The sequence below is a fragment of the Onychomys torridus genome, chromosome 1 (assembly GCF_903995425.1).
Source record: "Onychomys torridus chromosome 1, mOncTor1.1, whole genome shotgun sequence".
Lineage (NCBI taxonomy): Eukaryota > Metazoa > Chordata > Mammalia > Rodentia > Cricetidae > Onychomys > Onychomys torridus.
The window spans coordinates 154716525-154730789 of record NC_050443.1 but is presented as its reverse complement, the minus strand read 5'-3'; the positions used below and the strand labels follow the sequence as shown (position 1 = coordinate 154730789).

The window sequence follows — 14265 nt, the reverse complement described above, 5'->3', positions numbered from 1 at the left end:
ACTGTTTGCAAGGTTCAAAACAAACAATCCCCCCTCCCCCCAGCGCTCTTCCCCAGTGCTCTTCCTAGTGGACTTTGAGATTTCCAAGACACCATTCGTTGAAGGAAAGGGAAGATCCCTTGAAAGGTATCCCGTCCTCCTCATTCCATCCTTTTCTATTGCTCTTTCCAAACTCAAGCTCCTATTAATACAATTGTGCTAAGCATAAGCTAGGTCCAGTCCCTCGCATCTTAGAAGACTACACTCCAGGATCCTAGACTCCTAGGCGAATCAAGGTAGCCTTCCTTCACTTACTACTGACTAAACACAAAAGGAGCGTTTTCCAAAGGGCAAACCGCAAAGGCAAACTTCGATCTCGCACACCAGAAGGAAAAAAAAAAGGTTGCAATTCCATCATTTCTTTCAAAAGCAGGGCAAAGGTGGCTGAAGAATTCAGAGAAAATGCAGAGCATTTGCTTCCCCCCCTACAGACAGGCAGCTTCTCTGGCTAATGACAGGGTGTGGAGACAGCTGGAGGAACAAACCACAGGTGGCCAGAGACACATCTCAAATTTAAAATGCACCAAGTAGAAGAAGCAGCTTTAAAAACTACCCAGTTTATAACTAAACTTTGGTAAATTAGACGGAAGTAAAACGAACTCATTTGAATATTGCCGCAGGAAGAATACAACTTCTAACAGAGCTTTAAGTGATTTCTTTATAATCTTCTTAAAGACCCCTTTGCAAAACTATGATTAAAAAAAAACCCAAAAAAAAACAAAAACAAAAACAAAACTATGATTCCAGAATGGGATGACTTCCACAAGACACAGAAATCACAGGAAGCAAAAGAACCCAAGTCAGGTCAAGTGACTATAGGCTTCACGTCTTCCAAACTGAACATATCTAAATGGGAAAAGCCAACCTATTTCTCGTCTATTTAAAATATGCAATAGAAGATTCTACTAAAATATTACATGAAAGATCCTGCTGTATACACTGCAGCCTATACAAAATGACCTAAAACCGGTGTAGTTTGTGTCTGAAATTATTTTAAATGTCCTTTTCAGGAGTAATGAACAGTTTGTAAAACTCCAAGGGGAAGGCAACTGGTGATCAATAAATAAGCTACCCAGTACTTTCAGAAATGATCTTGATCACGGATTCAAGGAGGTCATGCACTAGCAAAGGATAGAGGAGGGCTCATACTTATGATGCGGGCAGCCCGAGCATGGATGTAGAGGTGGAGATGCTGGGTGTGATGGGGGCGCTGAGAGATGGGGTGGGGTTCCCATCCTTTGTGAGGAAACCTGTGTTTGTGTCCTTACACAGATGTAGTCAAACAGCGTCTTTGCCATTGTTCTATTGCTATGAAGAGAAACCATGACCACAGCAACTCGTACAAAGGGGAAAGCATTTAACTGGGGACATGCTTAAAGCCTCAGAGACTTAGTCCATTATCATCACGGTAGGGGAGCATGGTGACAGGCAGGCGTAGTGCTGCAGAAGTAGCTAAGAGCTGCATCTTGACCCCTGAAGGCCAAGAGGGAGACTGGGCCTGGCAAGTGTTTTGAAACCTTAAAGCCCACCCCCAGCCGGCTGCGGTTTGCACCAAGCCCAAAACAAAAATGTCGGTTCAGTTTTATCTACTCCTTTTAGAAATTCTCAAGTACAAGAAGTTATGGGATATATATTAAACAGAATAAGTTAGAAACAACCCAAACATAGATGGAGAAATGGGAAGGGAAGACAAGTAACAGTAGCTATTTTCACCACTAATTAATTAGTAAGTTAATATCAACTGATTTTAATGGTATAACTATGGTGACATTTCATGTATGCTCTAACAAATAAAGCTTGCCTGAAGATCAGAGGGCAAAGCCACTAGTTAGCTATGCAGGCCAGGCAGTGGTGGTACACACCTTTAATCTCAGAACTCAGGAGGCAGAGGCAGATGGATCTCTGTGAGCTCAAGGACACCCTGAGCCACACAAGATTGATCCAGTCTAAAAGAGAAACAGAGCCAGGCAGTGGTGGCGCACACCTTTGATCCCAGCACTTGGGGTCTCACCCCTTTAATCTCAGCACTAGGGAGTGGAGACCGGAACTGATATGGCTGGGCTGAGAGAGGAATATAAGGCGTGCTGAGTATTTTGTAGAGGTCAGAACGAGTGGCTGGCTACTCTGCTTCCCTATCTTTCAGCTTTCACCCTGATATCTGACCCTGGGTTTTTATTAAGACCAATTAGGATTCATGCTACATATAACTTTTGTGACAATTAGGGTGATGTATTTCCCTGAAAATTAAATGATTACACTGTGAAACTCCAAGACTGTTTTAATAAAATTAACCTTGGACCAGGGGGCAGAGGCAGGGCCTAGTTGACGGGAATTAGTCATAGAGAATATGGAGGCGCCAGGAAGATGGATAGAGAGACACACAGGGAAGGAACACAGAGGGACGTAAGAGATTTGAGGGTCTTTTTGGTTTGGGAAAGAGAGAAGCTCTCTTGCTGGCACTCCAGCCAAGACGGAAGGTCAGCTGGTTGCTTCTCAGCCTCTCTGAGCTAGCAGGTTCTCACCCCAATGTCTGACTCCCGAGTCTTTATTGGTTAGCAGAATAACTTCGATTCAAAACAACAAGTCGGGAGGTGTGGTGGCGCACGCCTGTAATCCCAGCACTCAGGAGGCAGAGGCAAGTGGATCTCTGTGAGTTCGAGGCCAGCCTGGGCTACAGAGTGAGATCCAGGAAAAGCGCAAAGCTACACAGGGAAACCCTGTCTCGAAAAACCAAAAAACAAAAACCAACAACAATGGCCTTTTCATTATTTTAAATTATTTTATGTACATCAATATAGTCTTTTAAACAGAGTATCTTTAACATATAAGCTACCTTCTGTAATCTAAATGATTTCGATAGGAATTATAGAGAATATAAAAATTTAATGTAAGTCTTCTACTGGCCCCAAGTGCCTTTATGTTATGACCATAAATATTATAGCTCAAAACAAATGATGGCCTAAAATTTGTGATGGAGAGCTAAGGGGGGAGGTACTGAGAAGTGAATGATAGTCCGCCATCCTTGACCATGTCTCCTTTTCTTGCTGGGCCCGTTTCCACAGCCCGGTAGCTGCCAAGGACGCTCTGCCCGGTCTCTGGAATGCCTACTCCTGCTTGCTCAGGTCACTACCACCTCTTTCACACTCACCGGACTCTGACTTAGTCTCCTTACAGAGTTGTCACCCTGTGGTCCTCAGCAGAGCCACAGGACTCTGAACTACAGGGTGACACATCCTGCCCCCACCTTTAAAAAAGCCCTGTGTTATTAGAACTCTAAAACACTTGATAAGGCCACTCCAGGCCCTGTCACCTCCACAGCCCCTCCTGATTTCCATGATCCAGGCCTTAATAGACTTCTTTGACCTCTGGCTATCGAAATGGTCTTCTTACAACTTGGTACCCTAACTTAATCCCTTTACTCTTTCCTGCCTCTGTTGAATCTGAACAATCCTTATGTATTTCCTAGGTATCCACTTATTCCAAAGGCTATCTCCTGGGGCGATCCAGAGCTCTGGGAAGCCTTCTTTACAGACACAGACCACACATACATACATATAGCAACACATTTTTTTTTTTTTTTGCATGTGTCTGTGTGCATGTGTTTTCACCTGCGTTGGAACGTGTATACAAGTATGTTCAAGCACATGGAGGCCCAAAGGTAACATCAGGCATGTTCCTTGATCATTTCCTACCATATTGATTGAGCCATATTTCTAATGGAACCTAGAGATTGCTGATACAATCAATGGATCATCTGTCCCTGTTTCCTGGGCACTGGAATTACAGGTGAGCTGACAGAACTACCCGGAATTTATGTGGATACAGGATGTAAACTCTGATCCTCATGCATGCCTGGTAAGTGCTTTACCTGCCAAGACATCTCCTCAGCCTCAAGCACCACACTCTTATTCTTTCAAATCACCTATCCAAATGACTTGGATTGTCCAATTCATTGAGTAGTCTGAACTAGAAGATGAGCCCTATGTATTTGCCCTGGACTACGCATTCCCAGTGCAGGTGACGGCAAACAGCAAACACTCAAAGAAATGCTTATTAAAAAAACAAAACAACAACAAAAACCAGAACAGTTACAGTTGAGGACCGATTTCTATTTTTATTTTTTTTCTTTGATTTCTTCTAGGGTGAATCTTAACAGAGTATGATAAAGGTATATATAATTCCTGCCTTCCAGGACTGTTAATTAAAATCACACCAGGGAGTGGAGACTTAACCACAAGAAAGAGTTATACAGAAACACATCAAATTTGTTAACAGTGTTAAAAAGGGAACATGACCAAATGGTAAGAATGCCAGGTGAAAAGGAGCAGCACCATTCCCGGGTCAGTCCCAGGTGCCCACCCTGCCTGTTAGAAAGGCTGCAGGCACAATCCCAAAGGCTAAGGATCTGAGGAACAAATGGCAAAGGCATAAGGAGGAGAAACCCAGTGCACTGCAGAGAAATGCAGAGTCAGGAACAAGACGAGTATGATTCTGAAACAGTAAGCAGTTTTCTTTTTTGTTGTGTGTGCATGTGCACGCATGTGGGTGTGCTTGCATGTTAGCATCACGTGTCTCAATCCCTCCTGACCTTTACCTTTTTGAGACAGCGACTTCACTGAACCTGAGTCACACCACTTGGCTACACTAGCCAGCCAGTGAGCTCTGGGGACCCACCTGTCTCTGTCCTCACTGCCCTAACAAAACACAGCTTTTACTTGGGTGCTGGTGACCCATCTGAGGTCCTCACACTTGCATGGCAGATAGCTTAACTACTGAGTCATCTCCCTGGCCCAGGATTTTCAGACACTTTAAATGTACTAAGCTAAGATGAAAAGTCAACGTTTTTTTTTTTTTCTTCTTTGGGAGGTGGGGGGGGGGGGCGCAAACCCATTTTTCTTTACTACTGTGTTAATGGTTGGATGGAACAAAACTGAGGGGCTGGAGAGATGGCTCACTGGGTAGGAGCACTGGCTGCTCTTCCAGAGGACCTGGGTTCAGTTCCCAGTTTGCATTCCAACTAGTGGCTCACAACCGTCTGCAACTTTAGTCTTAGGGGATCCTATATCCTCTTCTAGCATGCATGGACACTGCACACGTGAGGTGCACAGGACACATGCAGGCCAAAAAAACCCTCACAAACACACAAAAAATAGAATGGAAATCGTTTCAAACTGTAGGGAAACTGAATTTCTCCAATCATCAGGGCTGTGACATTTCAAATCATCTTTACGAAACTTCAGGAAGTTACCGGCCTGGGGTAATAAATGTACAGGAGATTGAAAGGCAGAGACCAAGAATAACCTCCCAAATCTCCAGGCAGAGTATTCTAAGTGAGGAGACACTGAAACTCCATCGACGTCAACAATCAAATACCAGAAGGATGGTAAGTTCCAGGGAAAGTTTTGATTTTCATCGATAGCTGGCAATTAGAATTAAAGAGCAGATTAGTGGCAAGAGATCAGTTTTGTGTTCATTGATGTTTTATTTGGAAAGTTCCCACGTGTGTAGCACACACGGGCCTGTGGGAGCATCTGTGCTGTGCTGAGTCGTCACCCACCTCTACGGGAAGTGACCTCCACGGTGGAGGTCAAAGGACAAAGTTTAGAAGTCGATTCTCTCCTTTCCCCGCGGGTGCTGGGATCAAACTCAGGCCATCAGGCTTGCGTGGCAAGCAGTTTTTCCTGATGAGCCAGCTTGCTTGAGAACCCGTATTTTGGTAGGGTAAGTCAGTTCCCTCAGCTTGGTTTCCTCCCTACGAAAATGGAGTTTATTTCTTCCTTTGGTGAAGGGACGTCTTGGGGATCAGATCTAGGACCTCATTATGCTAGGCAAGTGCTCTGACCACTGAGCCACATCCCCAGCAGAACACCGAGGCTGTATCATCACCTTCATGCCATTATGTCCAGGGAAGATCTTCTTTATACATTTTATTTGTTATAACAAATATGACTGAGATGATAGATGAAGAAAGAATGCAATGATCAGAAGGTGCTCCTTCCTCTATCACTGCATCACACTCGATTTAAAACTAAGATGGGGAATTGTAAACATTTCACTAGGTTTTAATAACTAGGGGTGGGGGGGTTGGGGATTTAGCTCAGTGGTAGAGCTCTTGCCTAGCAAGCACAAGGCCCTGGGTTCAGTCCTCAGCTCTGGCAAAAAATAAATAACTAGGGGTGGTGGCGGCGGCGGCGGCGCACGCCTTTAATCCCAGCACTCGGGAGTCAGAGCCAGGCAGATCTCTGTGAGTTCGAGGCCAGCCTGGTCTACAAAGTGAGTTCCAGGAAAGGCACAAAGCTACACAGAGAAACCCTGTCTTAAAAAAAAAAAAAAAAAAAAAAGGTTTTAATAACTAGGTCAACATTAAGAATTTATTTACTTCCCTCTAATGAGGGAGTAACAGAATTTCCCCCGCAAAGAGATACAGATACTGTATGGGGGGGGGGGGGTCGGAGTTAATGAGCCCTCACTTAAAGCTCTCTCTGTTTTCCCAGACCTGCCAGGATTAGCAGACTCCTAAGTCCAAAGGACTAAAGTCCAAGGAGGAGTCGAGGCCTCAGTAAGGAGTCCAGAGCTAGCAGTGGACTGGCAGGGAATGCCGTGTTGATGAGCAGGAAAGCAGCCAGCAGGAGGAAGAGGTGGACAGCAGGGACCAAGAAGGCCAAGCCCCAAGAGGGGAGTCCTCCCTCTCTCCCAGTCACAATTCCATCTTAGACCTTGAAACTCAACACAGAGGAGGAAGGGAAAAAAAAAATCACACTTAAAAAAGCAAGGGGTAAAATGAGTTCATCTGTTGTTTTCAGATATTCAATTAGTTAATAAGTGACTACTTATTTGTTTTGTTTCTCTCTCTAGGTCTGTGGAAAGCCAGATATGGGGGTGGGGGGTCTAGTTTAAAGCAGGGAGATATGAGCTGCAATATAGGATGGAGCCTCCTAACTTTTGAATTTCAGAATCCTGGACCTCTGAAGCCATGGGAACTTCCCCTTCATAGTTCAGGAGGAGATAGAGAGGATCTGTCTTTACCTCTGCTGGGAAGAACTATCTTAGCCAACTAGAGAAAATCTTTCCTGGTACAAAATCTGCAATGCCTTCTCACGAAAAGCCAGGGAGAAAGCACCAGTTTCAACACATCTTAAGTAAGGTAACTTATGGAAATGTAAATTGGCTCCATGGGCATACAGTGAACAGAGCATAAGGCCCACAAGGGCAGGGCACGTGCCACCACTGCCCATCCCTAAAACAACAGATTCTTATTGAATGTTTGCTGAATGGATCCAAACAAACAAGGAGAGAGATGCCATCCACCTTTGCAGGCAGGATTGCTTATGTTCAAATCATGATACAGTCATTCCTGAGTTCATGTTCCAGGCTGAACAGCCATCCAGCCTCGGTTTTCTCATCACTTGGCCCTAATAGAAAGAAATACACATCACACAGGAGTCATATGACTTATGTGGATCATACCACGGATACACTGACTACAATGGATAGACATATTCTGAATTAACTTATAATTCCTATATCTGCACTGTTCCCTGCTATGGAGATACACCAATAATGGGATATTTGGACATAATTTAAGTCTCTGGTTCCAAATAAATCCATAGGACAAATTTCTTCATACGCTTTGCTTACTTTAGTATACAACGGGAGGTAAAGCTAGTTAACCAAATTCACCTGCAATATGTCTGCTTTCCATGCTCCAGGAATTTAAATCTGAAATCGCTATTTGTGAGGCGAATGTGTAAAATAAGTCTTGGTTAAACTGGTTATCACAAGGTGAAAATGAGAAATGGACACACACACACACACACACACACACACACACACACACACATCTACTTTCACACATATTCAAAACTCTATTTCCCTGCCTGGAAATGTCTTAGGGAGGCTGAACTGGCTGAAACATGATCTATTTAGAAAACCTAACTGTATCAGTTATATTCTCTGGAAAATGTTTATGCAAACAGACAAAGAAAGAATTGTCAACAGGAGCACAGAAAAGGGGAAACAAGAAGGGCGAGATTTTGGCCGTGTGCCATGGAGATGCTAGGCTAGAACAAGCACTGAGCGGGTCACCGGTGCAGTATGTTTTAATACTTCCCAGAAGCAGTCCACCACACCTAAATCTGTGATCCTTCCTCTCCAGCTGATTCCAGCACGCAGAAAGGCCCTCTGAGCACTCCTTTATCTTCCCTTCTACAGATAGTAAGTAAACCTCTTGAACTACATAGTATTCTTCTTCCTATGTTTGTTGTTACATCCATTTGAAAATTTAAAATTAAGAGAATTTTCAGTTGAGGAAACTCAGATGGCTAAGAAATAAAGAAATGTGCAACATCCTCAGATGGCTAAGAAATAAAGAAATGTGCAACATCCTTAGCCATTAGGAAATGCAAATCATTCATCTTACACCTGTCAGAATGGCTAAGATCAACACAAGTAACAGTTCATGTTGGCAAGGAGGTAGAGCAAGTGGAACACTCCTCCACTGATGGTGGGAGTCCAAACTTGTACAGCCATTATGAAAATCAGTATGGCAGTTCCTTAGAAAGATGAGAATCTACCTCAAGATCCAGCTATACCATTGAGGCATATACCCAAAGGATTCTTCATCCTACAACAGAGACACTTGCTCAACCATGTTCATTGCTGCTATATTCATAATAGCCAGAAATTGGAAACAACCTAGATGACCCTCAACAGAAGAATAGGTAAGGAAAATGTGATACAGTGACACAACGGAGTATTACTCAGCCGTTAAAAATGACATCATGAAATTCACACATAAATGAATGGAACTAGAAAAAAATATCATCCCAAGTGAGGTAACCCAGACTAAGAAAGACAAATAGGGCATGTATTCACTTATATGTGAATATTGGCTGTTAAATCAATAGTAACTAAGCTACAATCCAAGAACCACAGAGGTTATGTATAGAGTAAGGGTCTAGGGGGACAGATAGGTTTCATTAAGAAGGGAAAATACAATAGTTATGGATGGGTCATGGGGCTGGAACAGGGGGGAGGGTCAAGTGGGGAGTGGAGGGAAATGAGGGAGTGAATACAGGGAGAGATAGTTAAAATTAGGGGCCATTTGAGGGGTTGTCTGGAAATCTAGTACAGTAGAAGCTCCCTAAAATACATATACATGATGGCGATCTAAAAGAAATCTCCAAATGACGGGGGAGACAGAGCCCCAACTGGCCATCTCTTGCCAGCAAATGAAGCTTCCAGTACCGCGATTGGTTACATCTAATAGAGTTGTTGGCCAAAGGGGTCCCACAGGAATCCCCAAACAACCCAGGCCAAGACTATAGATTGCTCTCCACAAGCTTCAGCAAGTCCTCATTGCTGAAGACAATACTTATACAAGTCACTGACCATGGAGAAGTTGAGCAGATGCCTACCTAAGCCTTCACCCTTTGTGTTAGTGTCTTTGGTACAGGAAGGTACTGTGTATGCTACCAAAATAAGTACGTAAAAAAGTAAATGAAAGTAAACTTCAAGCCAGCCACAAACCCTTTCATCTACACAATGTTGTCCTGCCTGCAAGATATGCTAGGGCAATGGTGGCACAAAGCTTCTGGGAATAACCAACCAATATCTGATTTAAGGCCCATTTCAAGAGAGAAAACCCATACCTGAACCGTGCAACCAAGACCCAGAGATTAGTTAGCCCAGGGACCTAGGCTAAAAACCAAATATTGCTGGTGTAAAAAAAAAAAAAAAAAAACCCAACCCAAACAAACAAACAAACAAAACCAAACTCACAGCAACAAAATGACTGCTAATGACATTCTGCATAGATCAGTGCCTTGCTCAGTCATCATCAGAGAAGCTTCCTCCTGCAGCAGACAGAAACAAATACAGAGACCCACAGCCAGACATTGTGCAGAGAGGTAAACACTTTACAACACTCAGCCCTAAATGGGATGTTTCTGGCAAATCCTTTCCCGCAGGGCTCAGGGAACTCTGAGGAACAGAAGACCGAAAGAATGTAAGAGAGAGGGAATGGAGGACACCAAGAAAACAAGGCCCTCTAAATCACCATGATCAAAGCTCACATGAGCTCACAGAAAGTGAGGAGGCATGCTCAAGCTTGCATGGGTCTATACCAGGTCCTCTGCGTACCTTTTATGGCTTCCAGGTTAGTGTTTTTTATACGATTCCTAAGTATGTGAATGAGTGGGTCTCTGACTCCTGTGCCTTCTCTTGGGTTTTTCTTTTTGTTTGTCTTGTCCAACTCTAATGTGCTAGTTTTTGCTTTATCTTGTATTTTATTACCATCCCTTAGAAGCCTGTTTGTTTTCTAATGAGAGACAGAAAGGTAGTAGATCTGGATGGGAAGGGAGGTGGGGAGGAACTGGGAGGAGTAAAGGAAGGGAAAACTGTAATTAGGATATATTATGTGAGAAAAAAATTATTTTCAATAAAAGAAAAAAAATAAACAAAAAGCAAAAGGTAAAATTACCAACCAATTATAAGTCCCCCAGCAAATCATTTTCAGATTCTGGATTTATAAAATTGTTTTAGATTTGGGATAATCACTAAAGAACTTTCCAGATATTCAATTACATGCTTGTGCAATTTGAAAATATTACCTTGATGAGAGGACACAGGAAACATTGTGTTGTGTCTTTGCTCATGTTTGTTCTCAGTGTATGCAAGTGTGTATGCATGTGGAGACCAGAGATCACATTCCTCAATGGCCTTATTCCACCTCATTCTTGACACAAAGTCTCTCACTGAACCTGTAACTCATCACTCTGTCTAGTGTTCTAGTTTACTTTCAAACAATATAACATTCTGACCAGAAGCAACTTGGGAAGGAAATGGTTTACTGGGCTGACCCTTCCCTGTCACAGTCCACCAGTGGGAGGAGGAAGTCAGGGTAGGGACTGAAGCAGAGGTCACGGAGGAATACTGCTTTCTGGCTTGCTCTTCCTGGCTTGGGCGACTTGCTTGTTTATACACCCCAGCACCACCTGCCCCAGGATGGCCTAGAACAGTGGGCTGGATGCTTCAACACCATTCTATCAAGAGATGGCCCCGTAGGCTTATAGGCCAATCAGACAGGGACATTTTCTCAGTTAAGATTTCCTATTCTCAAATGACTCTAGACTGTGTCAAGTTAACAAAACAAACAAACAAACATCCCCCACACAAAACTAACAAGCACAGCAAAGCTGGATGGACAGTGAGCTCTGGGGATCCACCTTTCTCTGCTTCTCTAGTGCTGGGATCAGGTGGTGTCCAGCTTTTGACGTGCATGCTGGGGATCCAGACTTAGATGCCCATGCTTTCAAGACAAGAACGGTCTTCTCAGCCCCCACAGTGCCCATTTTAGGTTTTGAGGACCACAGTAGATCCTAAGACAGCTATTCAACTTTACGTAGGTTGGGAAAAAGCCGCCAGGTCAACATGTAAATGTAGGTGTGTTCAAATAAAACTTTTTATAAAAAAAAACAAAACAAAACAAGTAGCAAACCAGATACAACCCTTGAGCAGCAACTTGTTAATGCCTGAGCTGAAGAACACTTTCTGTAGACATATATTAGCTAGTTGCCAGTTAAAGTTTCTAACAATTCTGATAATATTCACAACAATTTCAATTTAAAACATTGTGGTACAATGTTTCTTAGTGTATGATTTCTTATTTCTAGACAATGGAAACAGTGTTTCCCAAATGATCTCATCATCATCTTCACCATCAAATAGCCCAGGGCGTTGAAAGCTACTGTTTTATACTGCTCTGCTATGTTTTGCAATAATTTGACTTTCTCCTGTGATATAATGGAGGAAGTCTTTCAAGAAAGCAACAACAAACGTTAAAACATTCTGTCCCATTTGTCAAGGATCTTGACCTCACATCTCTCATTTCAAAATATCCAGAAACCCTAGTGGTGTTTAAAGAATGCACTCTCCCATCCTGTCTGGAATTCTGACCTAAGAGAAAGCAGAAAGCCAGCTACTACAAGCAGGCCTGACCTCACCAAGTCAGGCTGGCATGCCATTTGTGGTAGCTTCAGCCTCTCTGTGACTAGCTCCAGCAGCCAGATCCTAGCTGAGAAGAGACCCTGGAGGCCAAGGTGGGGAGAGCCTACCATCTCTTCACTTTTGAAAATCAGTAGCTGCAGCCAGGTAGGGCACATTAGAAAAAGGCACTTCAGTTGTGGAATCAGATCTGCCTCGATTAGCTGGAGAGAAGGAGGTTTATGCTCACTTCTATGAATTTCAACAAGGAGACTTCAGCTATAGACAGATACAATCCTCTCCGCTCCTAGCTTTTCACAATGACTATAATATGCAATTTCAAGGCACTCTGCACATGAATCACCAAGATGAAGGTCCATTTATTACCTATATTTTTGGTGAGTTATATGAGGTTTTGATATCAAATCACTTCAATACTGCCATTCTAATTTACTAAATTAAGAAAGATGCTCCCAAATTCAAAGAGAAGTAAATCCACATACTCTATGCACTTAGCTTTCAATAAGCTAGTGCTAAGAGCTGTCACTCCTGATTTGCATTTACAATCATATGTCACTTCCTCAAATGCTAAGCAGATGTTGAGTATCACAAGCTGCCAGGGAAGTGCACTGGGCTTGGTAACTGTAAGTTGGTAGATCGTCATTTCCCTCAGTGTCTCCTTAATTCTTTAATCCTTTTTACAGAGGAAGTCTGACATTGTAAGTGAAACATTCACTTCTACTAGAAGGCAAATTTTCGGTAATCAGAGATGGACCATATAAGCACAGACAGGTCTGTAAATACTGGTATTTACAGATAGGAAATCTTTATGTCAATTAAGATAGTTCACATTAGAAGCACCCAACAACAAATTAGTCATTAACAAGCCAAGTAAGTAGAATTTAGCTTTTAAGAGTCAACTTTTGTAATACACACACTTTACAGTTCCATAAACATGCCATGTCTTTCTTCTTGGTTTACTAACCTCGTAACTTTAATATGCCACATCAAGTGTTAAATGTTGTATGTCAAATATTACACAGACTTATTCCAAATGCCAGTTGTGGGGAACTGTGTGCTCTCCAAAAGAAATTTCAAAACCTTTGAGTCCGACGAACTTAACTTTCTTTAGAAAAGAAAGTTTAAAGCTTGAGCCAAGTTACAGTGAGCTAGGCAGTCAGTCTCTTACACAAGACAAACACCTTCTAAGAAGAGGGGAAACAAACGAGAAAATGTTAAGTGACAATACAGTAGCACTCCAACCCCACCAGGGATGTGCCCACTAACAGGAGGGGCTACATTCACCGGCCTCTAAAGTAGAAAACGCTTAGGGAAACTGATGACATCCAGAATCAGGGTTATATGAACTGGGAGAGATCTGTCCAGCCACATACAAAACACAGCACTGAGGACCGTGTAGGATGGGTTAGCACTGTGGCTGGTGTAATTTACAGACAAGGGATGAACTGACTGGCGGGGGGGGGGGGGGGGGGGGGGGGGAGTGGTGGTGGGGGTGTTGTAAAGGGCTACAGAGTCATGCAGCCTACATCTGGAGAAGACAAAGGAGGACATAGATCAGAGGGACTTAACTGAAGTAAGCAGAAATGAAGTACTAGTGACTCGCTCTTCATATTAGTAACTACGAACCAGAATGACTGCTGTAAAATCACATTATACTATAGTTAATTCCAGGTATCCTTTCGGATTAGTTCATATCAATCAGATATTTCTATTTGGCATGGAACTCATTTGCACCACAGATAACTAAGTAGTTACTGTACTTGCTTCGTACATATTTACATATATTTATTCATACATGCATAGTATAGTTTAAAGACAACACCTTAAAAATAGATGTACTTTCTCAAGCATTACAGAGACCTTTTTTTTTTTCCTGATCTTGTTTTTTTGAGACAAGATTTTACTATGTTGTCCAAGCTGAAAGCAAGTTTACTACATAGCCCAGGCTGGCCTCAAATTGGCTATCCTCCTGCCTTAACCTCCAAAGTGCAGACATTACAGCTACCCATCATCAATGATCACATTTTTAACTGGCTCATAGTTTTACATTATATAGTACAGAAATGTCAAGATGAGCAGCTTTCCTAATACCAGAAAATGAGTGGCATAGTTGGCATACTTGAATGTGTGAGTCTTGACACTTGAAAATATTTAAGTTGTATGTAGAGAAATTCCTTTGCCAGATATGGAGTCTAATATTCTGAATAATTTACTATTTTCATG

General features: G+C 42.7%; 1 protein-coding gene across 2 annotated transcripts in view; it reads right to left on the bottom strand.

Annotated features, from left to right (window-relative positions):
- Pcgf5 (polycomb group ring finger 5) overlaps nt 1-14265 on the bottom strand; it is a 113718-nt gene that overhangs the window by 49382 nt on the left and 50071 nt on the right. The gene's annotated exons all lie outside the window — the stretch shown is intronic.